This window comes from Vespa mandarinia, chromosome 2 (genome assembly GCF_050613455.1).
Source record: "Vespa mandarinia isolate Hongniang chromosome 2, ASM5061345v1, whole genome shotgun sequence".
Classification (NCBI taxonomy): domain Eukaryota; kingdom Metazoa; phylum Arthropoda; class Insecta; order Hymenoptera; family Vespidae; genus Vespa; species Vespa mandarinia.
The window spans coordinates 11,892,501-11,910,272 of NC_140811.1; the positions used below are offsets into that span (position 1 = coordinate 11,892,501).

At 33.4% G+C, this 17,772-nt stretch overlaps 1 protein-coding gene across 4 annotated transcripts in view; it reads left to right on the forward strand.

Annotated features, from left to right (window-relative positions):
• cpx (synaptic transmission protein complexin) overlaps positions 1 to 17,772 on the forward strand; it is a 230,472-nt gene that overhangs the window by 189,506 nt on the left and 23,194 nt on the right. The gene's annotated exons all lie outside the window — the stretch shown is intronic.

Here is a 17,772-nt window from a genome sequence, read left to right on the forward strand (position 1 = left end):
CTCTCCCTTTCCCCCTCCCCCCCCTTCAAAAAAAATATAAAGAAAAAGAAAGAGAAAAATAAAGAAACTGTGAATCGAAAGTTTGGAAAAGTTTCGTCGACAAAAAATTACCGTTCGTGGTCGAATTTCTTGTTTGCACGATAGCTCAACCGATAAAATAAAGAACTTTTATATTTGTTCATTTCTTTCTCTCTCTCTCTCTCTCTCTCTCTCTCTCTCTCATCTTCCTCGTTGGATCTTTTCTTGGTAGCCTGGAAATCGGGTTGGATTTCTCGCTTGTGTTCTCCCAGTGTGGCAGTGATTGTTATATCGTAGAGAGGATCATGTACGCTTCTTCTAGAAAATCCCTAGATTTAAAGAGTATCCATGGGACGCGTAAGTTAGGAAGGGAAACTATCGTGCAGGTGCTGGGAACTTAACCCCTATAGGACTCTAAAGTATTTCGACGCTAGAATTCCTACTGTTCAATATCGGAAATCGAGAAAGCCAACAATTTAATGTTTCCCTTTATTTATTCGTCGGACTCTAGGACTTCCTTCTAGTTTGTCTATCTTTCCATCGTTCGTATTGTATACATATATGCATGTATTCGTATACTCAACTAGAAAGAAAGGAAATAATAGAAAGAGAGAATTCTCAATAGGTAATAGTATATGGCACACGCATACAGATAGATCTCCACACGTGTTTTTTTAAAGAAGGGAATAAATAGATCGCATTGTCAATAAAGAAAATGAAGGTCGTTTATACGAATCCGAGTAAACGACAAAGTGCAATTCCGTTTCGACTTTACGTCGTCCTCGTCTGTACATACATATGTATGTGTACTTGTCTGCTCTCTCTGTATGGCTATACGAACTTAGAGGGTCTTATGTAATTTCACGATGTTTGTTGCTCCATTCGAAATAAGTTCGAGGGACTCTGTCCGATTCAATAAAAGTGCGATTCGCAGCAATGCTCGTAAACGTCAACGCAAGAAACACAATATGTGAATGATGGATAAACGATATCTTTCTCTCTCTCACACACACACACACATACACACACACTTTCCCTTTTACAAGAAGAAATGCATTTTATATCAAAGTTCTTATATGAACGATAAACTGGGACATAGTTTTTAAACTCGAGAATTTTTCTTTTCTTTTTTCTTTTCAATATTTCAGAAATGACATTTCTTTGAGTTATTTGTTTCTCGAAATGTAGACAAAAAAATTTTAAGTATTATCGATCGTAGAAAAGCATCGAAAATGATAATCAGTGAACGGTAGCAATCCTCGTGCTAATTAGCACCTTCGTTCAACGTTATCGCTTTGCCTATTGCACCAGCCCGCGATGCATTTCGAGCTAATTAATGAGCGACGCTCAAAAAGACTGACGCAATCGATGCTGATAGTGGTTATTGTATTGCAAACGGGGAACGGAATTAATTTAATTACATTGCTAACGGAGAGCGAATTAGTGAGGTGTAATATATATGATCGTTTGGGATTGATTATTTATAACAAATTCGACTGAAAATATAATGCTTCGAAAGTGAAAATAAGAGATAGGAAAAGAGAGTAACTAGAGTGATGGCTCCTCGTTGTTTTGTTTCGATAAATTGTTTATTGCTTGAATTTGCAAATATTTTCTTATTCATAAGTATGTATAATTGTTGTATATTTGATGAACGTTTACAAAATCAGAAAAAAAAAAAGAAAAACTCGAATAAATCATAAATAATAACGATTAAAGTCGTATTAATTAACATCAATCAATGGAACATCTTGTCACGATTTACGATCATCTTCCTCCGTTTCGAGTTCGTTAAACCTTTATTAACTCGTGCCTCATAGATCGTAGGGTCGAGATAACGTTCACGCGAATGAACGCGATGAAATTATCCGCGGAACTCTGAAGATTATCCCAGCAGAGTCGACGTAATTATCATTCTTAACCCGAGATCACCGGCTTTCGCGTATTTTCCACCTAAGAGAATTAAATCTAATCGCCGCATTCCGTGTACTCTGACAGTTAAAACGACGAAGAGGAAAGTCCGAATACTAAGAATAGAATTTGAACATTCGATTATGTTTCAAATTTGTAAGGATTTTTTTCTTTTTTTTTTTTTTTTTTTTTTCATTATTACAAATACTCAAAGTAACTTTTCTTTACGAAAATAAAATTTAACAAAAAAAAAAAGATGCAAATGCATGGAATAAATTAATTAAAAAAAAAAAAAAAACTTAGAGTCAATAACTTAAATATTCGAACAGTATGATATTTAAAAATTTTCTTTTTACTTATGAGAAGAGAATAATTTTTATTAAATAAAATCCATCATTCCCAATTAATGATTTATTCGATTCTTTTCATTCATATAACTATACAAATAATACTCTATAAACTAATGAGTATCTATTTCTATCGTTACAAATATAGTCGAATACCTTACATTAAAAATGAAGATTCATTACATGTTGAGATTCTATAAATAAAATTATAAGTTGAAAAATATTATACTCTGATATTACATATTAAAGTTAAAATGACTGCTATATCTCGTGATGTTTCGAGCAAGTATCGATCAATCGTACGATCGATTAATCGATCGAAATATAAATATTTCGCTCTACCTATCGTCGGGAGTCGTAAAACGTCGAAAGGAAACTCATCGAAAGAAAAGTTTGTCGGTCGGACGAGCGCGTCCAGATGATTTCGAATTTAAGTATCCGATCGATTGACCGACATGCGGTGGCGCACCGTCACGTGTCAGACGTGGATGAACTGCTGAGGTTTCCCTTCTACAAGCCCGTCGTCGGACGGCTCTGGTTATGCGTCACAAAAAATAGAGCCTTTACGTGCACAAGCTGGCCTACTTCTCCCTCCATCCGGTTAAAGCTTTAAGTATCCGTCCTTCCCCGAGCCGAGAGTTAGAGAGGAAGGGAAAAGTAGAAGTAGAAGAGCGAGAGTGAGAGGGCTTGTACAGTGTGACCCGTATTTCTTAACGACCCACACAGAAGTAAGCCTGCAACGCAGCGATAAGTGCCATCTGCCTCGTACCACGATGAATCTCTATGTGAGATGAAAAATATCATCCACATGTTTCTCCGCAATCTCACGCTTCCTTTCAAAACTAGAAAAGGGAGCAAAAAAAAAAGGAAGAAGAAAAGAAAAGAAAAAAGAAAGGAAAAAAAAGAAGAAGAAAAGGAAGTAAAATTAATTTTCTTTTTCTTCTCTTTCTTTTTTTTTTTTTTTCTTTTTTTTTAAATGTTTAAAAACGACTTATCGATTTTCATTCCCCCACGAAACAAACGCGAGACTTTTCCTTGGAAAAAAAGAAAAACAATTTTTAGATGAGTTTCGAGCTTGGTTCGCGTGCATCGTTGCGGATCGTGTCATTTCGTGGCTTGGCTACCGTTTCTTGAAATCGTAATTTAAATGCAGAATACAACGAAGAGTATACCATTCTTAGATATTCTTCGAAACTCTCTCTTCATTTTAATCTGTTTTTCTCTTTCTCTTTCTCTTTCTCTCTGTCCCTCTCCCTCTCCCTCTCTCTCCCTTTCTCTCTTTCTCTCTCTCTCTCTCTCTCTCTCTCTCTCTCTCTCTCTCTCTCTCTCTATCTACCTATCTGTCTCTTTACTCGAAGAATGTAAAATCGTATAAAGATGCAAAACCAAAATCTAATTAGAAATTGTTGCGAGTGAGAGAGAGAAAGAAAGAAAAAAAAGAGAGAGAGAGAGAGAGAGAGAGAGAGAGAGAGAGAGAGAGTCTTATGTTTCGTAATCTCAATGCAAATTACTACCAAAAGTAAATGAATAAATTCTTAGATTAAGGAAGAATTTTGTATTAGACAAAATGAAGATATCGAAATTTAAAGAGAAGCTTCGATATATCTCATATTGGTTTCTTCCACATCTTCTTGGTCTCTTTTTCTCTCGTTCTATACTTTGGTCAGCAAGATACTTAACCTATTCGTGCTATAGGTTGGTGCACTCGAGCTTTATCAACTACGAGGTCGAAGAACGTGTCAAACATTCTTTCGCCTTTACGTACCATCTTCTTCTTCGTTATAAGAAATTTCACTCTCTCTCTCTCTCTCTCTCTCTCTCTCTCTCTCTCTCTGTCTCAAGATTATATTGATTTGAAATAAAAATTACATTTTCCATAGAAATAAATTTTCATAAAAATTATGTGATTTCGAATTATGTGATGCAAAAAATTCAATTATGTAAACCCCGAATGAATCGAATTGTTACGTTCGAATGAATCATAATACTTGTTAATGAACAATAGAAACTAAGAGAAACAGAGAAAGAGAAAGAGAGAGACAGACAGACAGACAGCGAGCAACATCTTTGAGGAACACTCAGGAAATTTTGCGAAATCTAACTAACAAGTTTACAAGCCGCGTGCAGGAGAAATTATCTCGCGATTCTATAACATTGAAGTGCGTTTTAACTAGGAGAAGAGAGAAGTGGCGTCGGTAGCAAGTGAAAGGGCGAGGGAGATGTTAGATTGAGAAGAGGGATGACCTGAAGTTTCCATTTGAACGAAGTTATCGTTCCGAGTAGAGACTGATCAATAGAACTAATTCTACGAGCTTTCCTGAATACGGCTTAATAATCTTCGTCTTCGATTTTCTATCTCCATTTTTTTTTTTTTACTTAGTTTCTTTCTTTTCGATTTTTTATTGTTGTTTATCAATCAATGATACATAGCAAGACACATTCGTAATTCCAATTGAATCCATTGCGCTGCAGGTAATTTATCGTTTCATATTCGATGAAATCATTCCGTGGATCAAAAAAAAAAAAAAAAAAAGACGTGTCACGAGTGAGCTTCATAATTCAAAGTTTATCTTATCAAGTTTCTTTTTTCCTCTCACAAGTTATATAGCTTTGCAATTCGAATCGAGTGGATACGGATGAATAACGGATTCCTTCCGAAGAAATATTTCAATCGTTCGACAGAAACGAAAGCTATCGGTCTCTGTGCCATTTATTTTGTGTTGTTGCGTGTATCTAAAGTTGAAGATATGTTATAGATGAAACGTTAAAAAAGAAAAGAGGAAAAGAATCTCGCGTGCCAAGCGCAAGTTCGAGCTTTCGTACGAGGAAGAATTATATTCCTGAATCAAGAATATGGAAGATCGCGTGAAAGTACTTCTGCTTTCTCGTCGTCATACTTTTTGTAAATGTTCGAAGGAGTTAGATCTGTTTCTAATGAAGATTAGAAATTAGAATATTATATAAGTTACATTCTCGGCAGTGATAATTTATGTTTCTCTTACCGTCAATTTTTGCATCGAAATAAATATTTTACAAACTTAATTCGCAATTATCGTAGGATATATTATTTAACTTTAACGTAAATACGAAAATGAATATATAGATCTTGTCTTTTGAGAGTTGTGTTCCACTTATTAAAAGTAATACAGAATTTCTTCGAATTTACTCTTATATTAAGGTTACGTCGATCGAAGTTCAAACCAGACGACAAGAATAAATATTTGCAGAAGTTTATGGACGATAAAAATCGCTCTAGAGCGTCAACAAGATTTATATGTCGTAAGGCTGGAACAAACGACCATCTTGCTAGCAAACCCTTCATTTCCCTTGTAATACTTTCGATGAAGAAGAAGAAAAAGAACAAAAAAACAAAAAAAGAAAGAATGTCAAAGTGATAAGGAAGAGAGGGGATAAAATGAAAAGTCCGATTTGACTTGCTCACGCTTAAATTCATATAAAAATGAGTGAAAAGTGAAAAAAAGCGAATCGATGAAGAAACAAAAAGAGGATTTCTTAATATAATGCCTATATAATTCCATATAACTTTGAAATCATACATAGTCATATATTTGTATTTTTGTAATTTCATTTTATTTACTTACTGCAAAATTAATTTTTAATTTATATTCGATTTGAAAATTAGTATTTCCTGAATATAAATTATACTTAACACGGTTTGATTATACTGAAATAATTTAATACCATAAGTTTTCTCATATTATCTAAATTTTTTCTTATACACGAAAAATAAAATTGGATTATAGATTAGGGTTAAAGGAGAAAAAAAGAAATGAGAACAACGAAGAGAAATGACGAAGATGATTATATTATCGACCGTTCCTATTCGATTTGTTATCGTTGTAGTACGCGAAGATGGACAAACGATAATAATAAAAATAAGAAAAAAGAACGGAAGAAGGCTGCTCGTTCGAACATTTTTCTTCCATCGAATCAACTTAAGATTATAATCTAATTACGATCCGAACGTAACAAGCACGGCCAATCGCAGATTGGACGTCCTACACGACGATCGATTCAGTGGCAAACACTAGAGATGCGACGTAGTTAATTACGTGAGAGTAGCTTAATCAAGACTACTTGGTGATTATTTGGCTTATGATAACCAACCTATGCGAATTAAACGGAAGAATCACAACGCCTACTTGATGTACAATTTTCTGATTAATTGATCGTATATATCATCAAAATAATATCGATAGATCATTTTATTGAAAGATCAATTTTTTTTACTACCAAAATGAATACATATAATACGTACGATCGAATCGATTCTTCTGTAAGATAGATAAAGGATATTATTTGATTAGATAGAATTATAAAAAAACATTCGAATCTTACCGTAATAGATTAAGAAAGCAATTGTTTCGAAAAGGATAGAAACAAATTTTCTTGAATGTTTCGATAACGAAAGAAGGATCATGAAAGTAGAAAGTAGAAGAGGATAGAGTAGAGCAATCAGAAAGCTCTTTCTCGATAAAACTTAGAAGCTGCCGGATCCCTTGGGTTTTCCTGAAATACTCGATATATAAATTTCTAATCTCATTAAAAATTGTTCCAAACTTTTAATCCAAGATGCAAACTACAAGGATGTACTCGAACAGGATAAATTGTTAACCAAAGTACACACACCATGCGAAACTCTTCTTTGTTTAATAAAGCTTTCTTATGGCTAAGAAAGTTATTTTTCGTTGGTTTGTATGAAGTATGAAAGAAAGAGAGAGAGAGAGAGGGGGGGAGGAGAGAGAGAGAGAGAACATGTGGAAGGTGTCGAAGGTGTCGAAGTGACAAGGACGTCGTTTATCTCCCTTCATCAAATCAAATCGTTCGTGATATCGAACGAAAGAAAATCTGTAAGAAAGGGCAAGATAAAATAGAAAGAGAGAAAAAGAAGAGAAGAATAAAAACATGGTGAGTCCACGATTTGAAAAGCAAATGGTGGGAAGGAAGAGAAAGTGGTCTAGGTTGACAGGACGATGGCCGAAAGACTTGGAAATTTATTATCGAATAGGAGGATAGAATATCCCAGGCTGGTTCTAGTTAATAAGATTGATGCATGAAAGAAAAAGATAGTAAACCAGAAAGAGAGAGAGAGAAAGCAAGAGATAGAGGGGCCGGAAAGGGGAAGAAAAGAGAACGAAGATCTTTCTCTGTGGCACAGGAACTAGCAAGTTCGATGTCTGTTTGCATTAACGTCCGACAACGAAGCCATGTTTTATTCATGAGCACAAAAACGTCCAGACAATTTGTTCTTACCCTCGGTAGTAGGCTGATCTACGAGTGAAGGATCGAAAAAGAGAGAAAGAGAGAGAGAGAGAGGCTTCTTTTGTCCTCTTCTTCTCTTTCTCCAACATTCACCAGCATTCTCATTCTTTTTCCCCGAGCAAAACCCTTATCATGATTCACCTTGTTCAAAGAAAGAGCGGGAATTTCAAATGAACGATTCCGATTAGACGGATATACAGCGACGAAACGAAAAGAAAATATATACGTATATAATTCGCGAAACTGGATCAAGTGAATCGGACCATTCTTTTTTTCTTTTTTTCTCGTTTTTCTTTTTTTCGTTTTTCTTTTTTTCTTTTTTTTGTTTTTTTTATTTTTATTCATAACATACGTGACAATTATTAAGCGAATGAAACATCGCAGTAATGTAGCCATCGGATTTCCTTTCATATGAGTTCGTATAAAATGTAGTCGTTAGAAATGGTCGGTCATGCGACAAGAAAGAAGAAAGAAAAAAAAAAAGAAAAACTTGCAAGCTACGAAAGTGCAACACATTTCTCTTTCTTCGATATTTAATTGCTGGACCGTTAGAAAAGTTGACTGCGCCGCTCTACATCTCAATTATCGGAGAACGCAAAGCCATATTATTGCTTGCGTAACGGTAAGAAACTCATAAATGCGAATGGCGATAATGAAAGCAAGCATTTTCCTCTACACGAAACCTTGATCAACTTGTATGATAAAATTTTCAAAGGACTCCCGAGGTACACGTACGGACACAATGATAACGCGCAAAATTGCAACTGTTCGTGCATCAGATAAGACATCGTTATTTCCTTACTTCCTTCTTCTTTCTCCCGCCTTTTACCCCTTTCCATTCCTATCTCACTTTTCCCTCGACATAAGATCTTTCGGTTGTACAATTGTCGTAAAAAATAGCAAGCTTGTAATTTAAATGTCGTATTTTCGAAAGAGATTCCATCATAAAATTTATAACATTTGTTAAGAATTAAACGACGTTTGAAAACAAATATATCCTTACATAAATTATTCTTTTATTTTTATTTCTGTTAGTTTGTTCTTTCTTTTTTTTTTTTGTTGTATAGAAAAATAATAGCGATGGTAGTAGTAGTAATGGGTCCCAAAGTTTTTGGAATGGATGTACGAAGTAGAATATGTAAACGAAAAGGTCGACGCAACCCTGACGGTTTATAAGGTGGAAAAATTGTGCTCAAAATGTTCCAACTTAAGTAGAGGAAGGAGAAAAGAAAGAAAGAAATTTAAACGCAACGGGGATTACGACCTTTTCCATGTATCAAAAATGTACATAAGTATATGCGTATACATGTAGGAACATAACCACGAAGAAAACGTCCTCTTATATCCTTTACGGTTCTCTTTTATTTCTTGTTTTTTTCCTTACCTCCTTCTTCTTCTCCCTGATCTTAAAGAAAAGGTTGCATTCTTTATCATCACAATATCGTCTCAGTACTTTGCTTGGTATTTTCTTAGTGCGAAACTTTGAAACTGAACTAAAACAAGTTGATCGAGAAACTAAACTTATTTATATCCTTGGTATAAATTTATTATGTTACGATTTAAACAAATCTCTCTCTCTCTCTCTCTCTCTCTCTCTCTCTTTCTTTTCTCTTTCTCTCTTCCTTATATAATAATTAGGTACGTTCCAATAAAACATGTAGCAGTTTCTGTCGTAAATTACGTCGTAGTTACATTATATTTCATCCAACGAGTTACAAAGACATGTAGCATATTCTCGTAAAAGGTTATAACGAAAAGCTCCTTTTACGAAGACGATTCGAGCTGTCGCGCTTGATACCCGAGTAAGCGAGCATTAAAAAGGATTTTTCTCGTCTTCCGGCGTCTCGTCGCGAACGACATCCTCCTCAATCGTACGAAGAAGGGAGAAAAAGGAAGGAAAAAAGAAAGGAAGAAAAAAGTAAAAAAACGTGAAAGCTGATTTCTTCGCTTTTACAGCCGATTAAATTTCATTTTTCTATCCACGAGAAAAAATTTTAAACGCGCGTGATCGTATTTCACAGATTATCACGTATATTTATTTATTTTTTTTTTCTTTTTTTTTCCAATTTAACGTACATCAATTCTATTAATTGGAAATATTTCGCACGATGTACACATTAACTATTTACAAATGATATATATCAAAATTGACGATTAGAATAATCTCAAATAATATATAGGTATATAAAACCTATCGCAAATATTTATATATATTCCGAAATATGGAGCTTATTCGCGAATGAGTATCAGTCTATAGCAAAAAAAAAAAAAAAGAAAAAAGAAAACAAAACTCCTTATTTATTTATAAACAAGTACTATCGCATTACAATAATCGCTTTACTTATAATGATACTTATTTATGAATCAATTCAATATAAGCTAAATGCATATATTATTGTCTATTGGAGCTGCATCGATTGTTTTCGCTGAACTTATATCTCTATATTATGCAATGATAATCAGTTCATATATATATATATATGAACTGATCGTTCGCAAAGGATTAAAGATCTCGTTTTAAAATATAAATGAGATCAATTTATAGTAATCATTGATTCCTCGTTGAAAGTGAAATTCGAAAATATTACTATTATTCAGTTATACATTTAACGAGTAAAGTATTAATTCTCTACGTAGAGCCTGACCATAACAGAAACATTGACAGAACGGTTCTCACGTATGTATTCATATCTTTATGTAATGTATATACATATTCGCATGCATACATGCACACATACATACATACATAAATACATACATACATACATACATACATACATACATACATACATATATGCATGCATTCTCTATTCCACGTGTTACGTACGTGTGCGTTATTTCAGTTAGCAAACACGGCTATAATTCCGTATGGTAATCTATTTGTCAGGTAGTGAATTCAAAGCCAATCGTTCGCAGTAAATATCGCTCCTGGACACGAAAACGGCTCGTTGGAAACATCTGTGAGCAGCGAGTAAACGCGTTTCGCGCGCGGACGCGCGCTCGCGCTCTCTTCCATTTGACTATATAACCAATCCAACCAAGCTTCCTATCTTTCATCGGCTCTTCAAATGATTTTATTACAATAAAGTCGAGGTTTAAAAGTTAGATATGATTTATTTGAAATTTATTCAACTCTTTAAAAATCAAATTTTTACCTACAAATATAATCATAATAATAACAATTGATTTAAATCATTTGTATATTGTATAATGTGATCTTTAAATTACTTTACTCTTTGTAATCGTTCCTAAACATAAATTGGTCATATTGTTAAATTAATTCTTTTATTCTCTTTGAAAAATTCCAATATCGTGAAAATCGAAAGAGATAAAAGAATGAATTTCATTTATCCGATTCGTCTTCGATCTCTCCAACGAGCGTCATTATCGAACGTACTGACCAGATTTGCATTTAAACTGCATTTTAGAAGAGCACGTGGCACCTTTTCCAACGTATAGAAGTGATAAAAGGATGAAACTATCTGGCGTCCAATCAGTGACCCGCAGATGCCATTGGCTCGATAGCGAAACAAGTTTACGTCTATTTCAAACGCTGTATAGAATACATGGTAGTGAAATGAAAAGTGTATGAAAGTGTCTGTATGTGTGTGTATGTGTGTATGTGCATGTGCGTGTATGTATGTGTGTATAAATGTATGTGTATGTGTATTTGAGAGAAAGAGAAGAGAAGAGAAACGGACATCGTTACGAGGAGAAAACGAGCAGTTCGATTCTCTCTCTCTCTCTCTCTCCCTCTCTTTTTCTCTCTCTTTCTCTCTTACTTTCCATCAGTACCACAAGCTCTTCCATCGGGCTGCAATCTGCATGAGCCCGCTCGTTCGAATTAACCGATACCTAGAAAACCGCTTGGACCGAACGAAACGAGCGAATTACGCGCTTACAAGTGAATTTTCCGACCGACGAGAAATACGTCGATAGAAAATAAGAAGAAGATCGAGAAAAAGAGAGAAAGGTGACTTTGAAATGAACGTAATATATTGCAATTAAGTATTTACCTGACGTTAGTCGGATTACGAAATAACAAATTCTTTCTTTGATTGATCGAAAACTCTCACGTATCTCTAGGAAAATTTGATGAATTTTTAAATGGTGAATTTCGATAGAAATAATATGACTTAATATTTCCAATTGTTCATTATTTAATGGATAACAGAAAATACGTATTTATACAAAAAAGATTTTTATTCTTTTTTATATCAATCGTTCAATACATTTAGAACTTATTACTTTGTTTATATTTGTTTTGTGAAAACGTTCGAAGTTTGATCTCGATAGTATATATTTCTCTCTTGCTCAAATCATTTACGACGAGATTTATGAAATAAGAAGGCATCGATGAGATGTTCAACACGAACGGGTTTAATTCCGTGTGACGAGACTATTCGCCTCTCTCATTAGCATCCATTCTCTATGTATTTATCAAAGTAATTGGTTCTCGGCTAACGCTTCTCCTACGAAACTTGCCTACTTCGCGGAGTCTACCGAGCTCACTTCCTCAGTTGCTTTCCCTCTCTCTTTGTAACTCGAGTTTCGTGAAATAGTAACAACGAAGAACTAACTCATTCTCTCTCTTTCTCATCTCTTTTCACTCCTTATGGTTATATTTTGTACGTATATCTCTTTGTCTGTATATACAATTTATACATAAATAACAAATTTAACATCAAATTTAATATCGCACATTGCTAATTTATATTATTACGTTTGTCGTATATTTCTTTAAAATTAATTGAATTAACTTATTAAAAGTTTTTTTTTTAATAACATAGTACGCACGTCATACGTTTTTGTTTTTCTTTTACTTAATATTGATTAACGTATTAAATCGAGAATTTTTTCTTTTTAACGATATCGACAATTCCAGAAATTCGAGAAGAAAACATTCGAAAACCAGAAAGAAGAACTAATGCGAAAGAAAGTAAAAGTAGTTGATTCTGGTTTTGAAAGAGGGATGAAATATAGCTTTTTCACGGAACAAGTTATCAATACTTCCGCCACGTCGAACGCACACATGGCGACATGCGTTCTAACAAACGGCTCCTTTCAGATTTCTCTTTGGGATCAACGTTTATATCGTTTTCCCACTCTCTCTCTCCCTCTCTTTCTCTCTTTCTCTCTCCCTCTCTCTATCTATCTACTTATCTATCTATCTATCTATCTCTTTATCTCTCTTTTTCTCTTTCTCTTTTTCTTTCTTTCTCTTTTTCAAACGACAGTCAAGAAAAAGAGATGTTATATTATCGTCTTTTGAACATCGAAAGTGTACGGACAAAAAAAATATACCACTTATGTCGGTTGAGTTAAGTTGAAGAAAATGTTAGATCAAACATTTCTTAAATCTGATTTGTATTTTTAAAACAAACGTCCAAGAAAGAATATAAATCAAGAACATAGAAAAAGACAATAATTTATATCGATTGTGATCGTTTCTCTTTTTTAATTTTCATTTTTATCGTAAATAAATTGTCAAAGGTGATACTCGGTTAAAAAATATTCTACTTTATATTTTATATTCGGCACAAATTTTTCAATTAAATAGAAATTAAATTTAAATTCATAATTAATGAAATGAAATTTTACAACACGATAAAAGTACCTGTGAATTGTCTAATTAAAATTGCACCCATACGAATTTGACAACTCTTCCTTACAACTTTTTTCTCCTCTTCTTTGAGAAAAAAAAGAACTTCGTACGTACTTGAAAACGTCTAAAGTAAAGATCCAGACAAGTTTGGATGAAATAAAAGTTAGATACGAAGGTCCAACGAAAAAGCACGGAAACCTCGGACACAACCTCAGATGGAATTTCATACTGTCAAATAAAAGTGGAACGCAAGGAATTCAAATTCTCGTACATACATAGTCCGCGCGACAAATTTTACGAAGAGTTTCGCGCGCAAAAAGAAAAAAAAGAAAAAAAAAGGAAAAAAAAACGAAAGAAAACGTAGACTATTTCTCTCTCTCTCTCTCTCTCTCTCTCTCTCTCTCTCTTTCTCTCTTTCTCTCTTCCTTTCTATTTTTTCGTTTTACGCGAGTAAACATTCCAATAGAATTCTTCGATATCGATTCATAGAAACTGACGAAGGTCGGATTCTTCGAGATATTTTCTTTCGTGCCTCTGCAAATATTAATCGACGAGAAGAGGATTCTCGATGTGTTAAAAGAAAACGAGCTATCGGATTTTGCTGTGACAGCAATTAAATTCCTTATTTGATAATTTTGTCTCATAATTTAATTAGAAAATTCCATCAGAGTATTCGGGAACGATGTCTGTATATATATATATATATATATATGTGAGTGTGTGAATATATACATATATATATATATATGTATGTATGTATGTATATATATATGTAAGTAAGTATGTATATCTCTGTGTAATTTAAAAACTGCTCGACATTTTCCGTAATACTCAAGAACAGATGCCCGTCCGCTCGAACATTCCGCATTGCGGAATATTCGTTTTCTTTTTCTTTCACATAGACGCAGAGAGCACAAATACCTATCCACTTTTTTCTCTTCTTTAAACATACGATATCAATGAAACGCTGTTTTTACGTTACGATTTCTTTATGCTAAAATCGAGAATGTTCTCTCTCTCTCTCTCTCTCTCTCTCTCTCTCTCTCTCTATCTATCTATCTATCTATCTAAATCTCTCTTATAACGATGATCCACGAAACCAAGAAATTAAACAAATGAAAGAATTGGTGTGCAAAACATCGTGTTTCATGGATACGACGTGATCGCAATAATAAGACAGGCTTTATCATATGTACAGTAAAATAGATTTGATTTGTTTGACCGTGCAATTTGCTTTATTGTGACTTTAAAAAGAGCTTCAATAGAACAGAAAAGGAAGCAAATACAATCGTGTATTCACTTATGTATTTACGATTTGTACGTAAACGAGTGGAAAGATTATATCTGGGAGGTAATGCAAAGAGATAGAATAAAAAAAAGAGAGAGAAAACCAAAAGAAAAAGAATGAATTAAATAAAAAAGGAAAGACCAAAATTTCGAAAGGTAAAGGGATCGATCGATCGATCGATCGATCGGTTTGTAAGTCTCTCCATTAACTCCACATGGGAAAGACCACAAAGCGTTTCTTAATACCTCGTGCAAACGAGAACGATTCCGTACGATCTCTAAGAGGTAGCAGAAGACAAAACGAAAGAGGGAAAGAGATAGATAAAGAATGGGATGTGGAAAAGAGTCGAAGATAGATGAAAATCGTAAGTAATTCTTCCTCATCGGCTCACAAGCCTCGATCCTCGACGAGAAAATACCACGATTTGTATCCTTTTCTATGTCGCTCATTTATTTCACTCTCTCTCTCTCTCTTTCTCTTTCCTTTGGGATTGACTTTTCAAGCTCTTACCATTGACCAGCTGCTTCCTGGATTATTCCAATTAGCGTTACGTAATTAATCGTAGAAAAAGGTACGTTATACATACTGGAAATGAATCGAGACTCATTTTAGTTTGGTCATAGATATAAATTATTTCTTATTAATTGTACAAAGACGGTGAAAGAGTGAATCTTTATCACTTTCACGTAAGTCCGATGGATACGTTTTATTAACGCTTTATTTAAAATTACATATGTGTATATATTTTTATTTTGTATCAACCTGCTATTCTTCCTTTTTATTCTATATAGAATTTTATTCTATCTCAAAAGTAGATATAATAAACATAATACATTACATACATACCAATAATATATTTATCTTTTTTTACCTTTTTTTATCTTTTTTTATCCCACAAAATCACAAGCATGGAGATTTCCCTCTATTCTTTCCCATTTACAAGGGGTACGGAAAAAGTACATCTTTTTGAAAAAAAATTCGTAATATGGAAAGAACATGATCCACACTAGTATTTTCTTCTTGTTATATTTCATAACACACATACGGATATATATAAATCCCGATGTTCTTTCGACGTGTTTTCAATCTATTCTGTCGAAAAAAAAATTACAAAATTTATATGTATATATATATAGAAAATAACACATAGACACACATAATTCTGTAATTTTGTGAAGTACATTTTTATACGAAAAAAAAGATCAATTTAATTATGATAGAATGAAAAGTCTTGTCAATTAGAAAAATACATTTCGACGTACATATATAAAAACGTTTAAATGTTTAAACGACGGCTGGCTTTTAATTTTACAGACTTTTACATAAAATACTTTCAAAATTTCTTTTATAATATTATAAAGATTTCCCAATAAGAATAAAATCTGATTTGAAAACGATGACAATAAATTCTCTTGTATTTTCAATATACAAAAGCTTATATATATGATATTACATGAGTATATTAATTTCTACACAATTAGTTTGACAAATGGAATTAAATATCATATTAAATATCGAATAAACGAAAAATAGAAATAGAATAAAACATATCGTAAACGACGAAAGAAAGTTAAACGAATGATTTTACGTTTGAATTCGTAAAATCGAGAAACGGTCTTAACGTAGATTTTCGGTAATATCCGTGCGAACGAGCCACGTTGTGTCTCGCCGCGTCGTTTACAGAGAAAGGACAATTGCTCTTGGACCACCGCCATTATCGTCCTTTCGAATGTGCGACAGCATGGAACCGTGACAGGCCAACCGCTACCAGATGGGCCGCATTACGATCTCGATCGAGGAACTTTGCTGAAAAACTCGACCGCGTGTTCTCTTTCTCTCTCTCTCTCTCGAAAAGAATAAAAGGAATAAAATAGACGAAGAGAAATGTGCAAGCAAGTATGTACCTTGAAAATGCGATTTGTCCTCCTTTCCGTATCACCGGCCGCATTTCCGTCGCACTGCGACGTTCTTTTTCGTCGTTCGTCTATGGCTGACTAATATTTTGGATTTCTACTTGAAAATAAATAAAATCTCATTTTATTGAGATAGATTTCTTTGATTATCATTATTATACTTACTTTTCGTGATCGAAATGATCATAAAAACAACAGTATTCTTTTTCAATCTTTTTATGGATTTGTAAACAACGTGGATCTGTTTATTACACTTCAACGTAAGTCTTCGCTTACGGATTTTTATTATGTTCTTATCGTTGCGTGTCACAATGCAAAATGCGGAAAAAAAAAAAGAAAAACTAATATAGACACAACGGTTGATAAACAACGTAAATCTTTTTATTACACTTCAACATATAATCAAATGTAATATGATAAATCCTTCGCTTAAGGATTTTTATTATGTTCTTATCGTAGCACGTCACAATGCAAAATACAAAGGAAAAACATGTATACACAACGGTTGAATGTGTATTCGAAAGAGGATGATATGTGTCCTTTTTTGCCGATCCTCTGTGTACAATTAATATCTAGAATTACTACAGAAAGTTGATAAAAACGAAATAATCTCATTCCATTAAAATAGATTCCTCTTGATTATCGTTATTATACTATACTTTTGCGATAGTATTGCTTATAAAATAATAACATTATCTTTTCATCCTTTTACATTTGTAAACAATGTAAATCGTTTTATTACACTTCATCACATAACCAAATCCTTAAGGATTTTTATTATGTTCTTATCCTAAAACGTCACAATGTAAAATACAGAACAAAAAACTTATATACACATAATTGAATGTGTACTCAAAGAAGTATGATACGTCTCCTTATTGGTCGATCCTCTGTGTACGATTAATATCTAGAATTACTACTGAAAGTTGATAAGAACAAAAGAATCTCATTCAATCGAAATAAATTCCCTTCGACTATCGTTATTATACTTTATTTTCACGATCGTATTAATTATAAAATAACATTATCTTTTCTAATTCTTTAACAGATTTGTAAACAACGTAGAACTTTTTTTATTACACTTCGACGCATAATCAAAAGTAATATGATAAAATCCTTCGCTTATTTCGAATTTTTATAATTTTTATCGTTACACGTCATAATACAGAATTTTTAACTTATGTATAAAAAAAACGATAAAGATCATATTTGAAAAGGGATGAAACATGTTACATCGCTTGAGGTTAAAGGTCCGTCGAATCGAAATGCAAGTCCTGTGAGAGATATCGCTTAAAGCTAAGACAACTCGTCGAGAGTAGTCGACGATGATAAGAGAAGGAAAGAGTTAGAGAGAGAAATAGGGAGAGAGAAAGAAGGAAGGGAAATAGGAGTAAGAGAGCCAAAAAG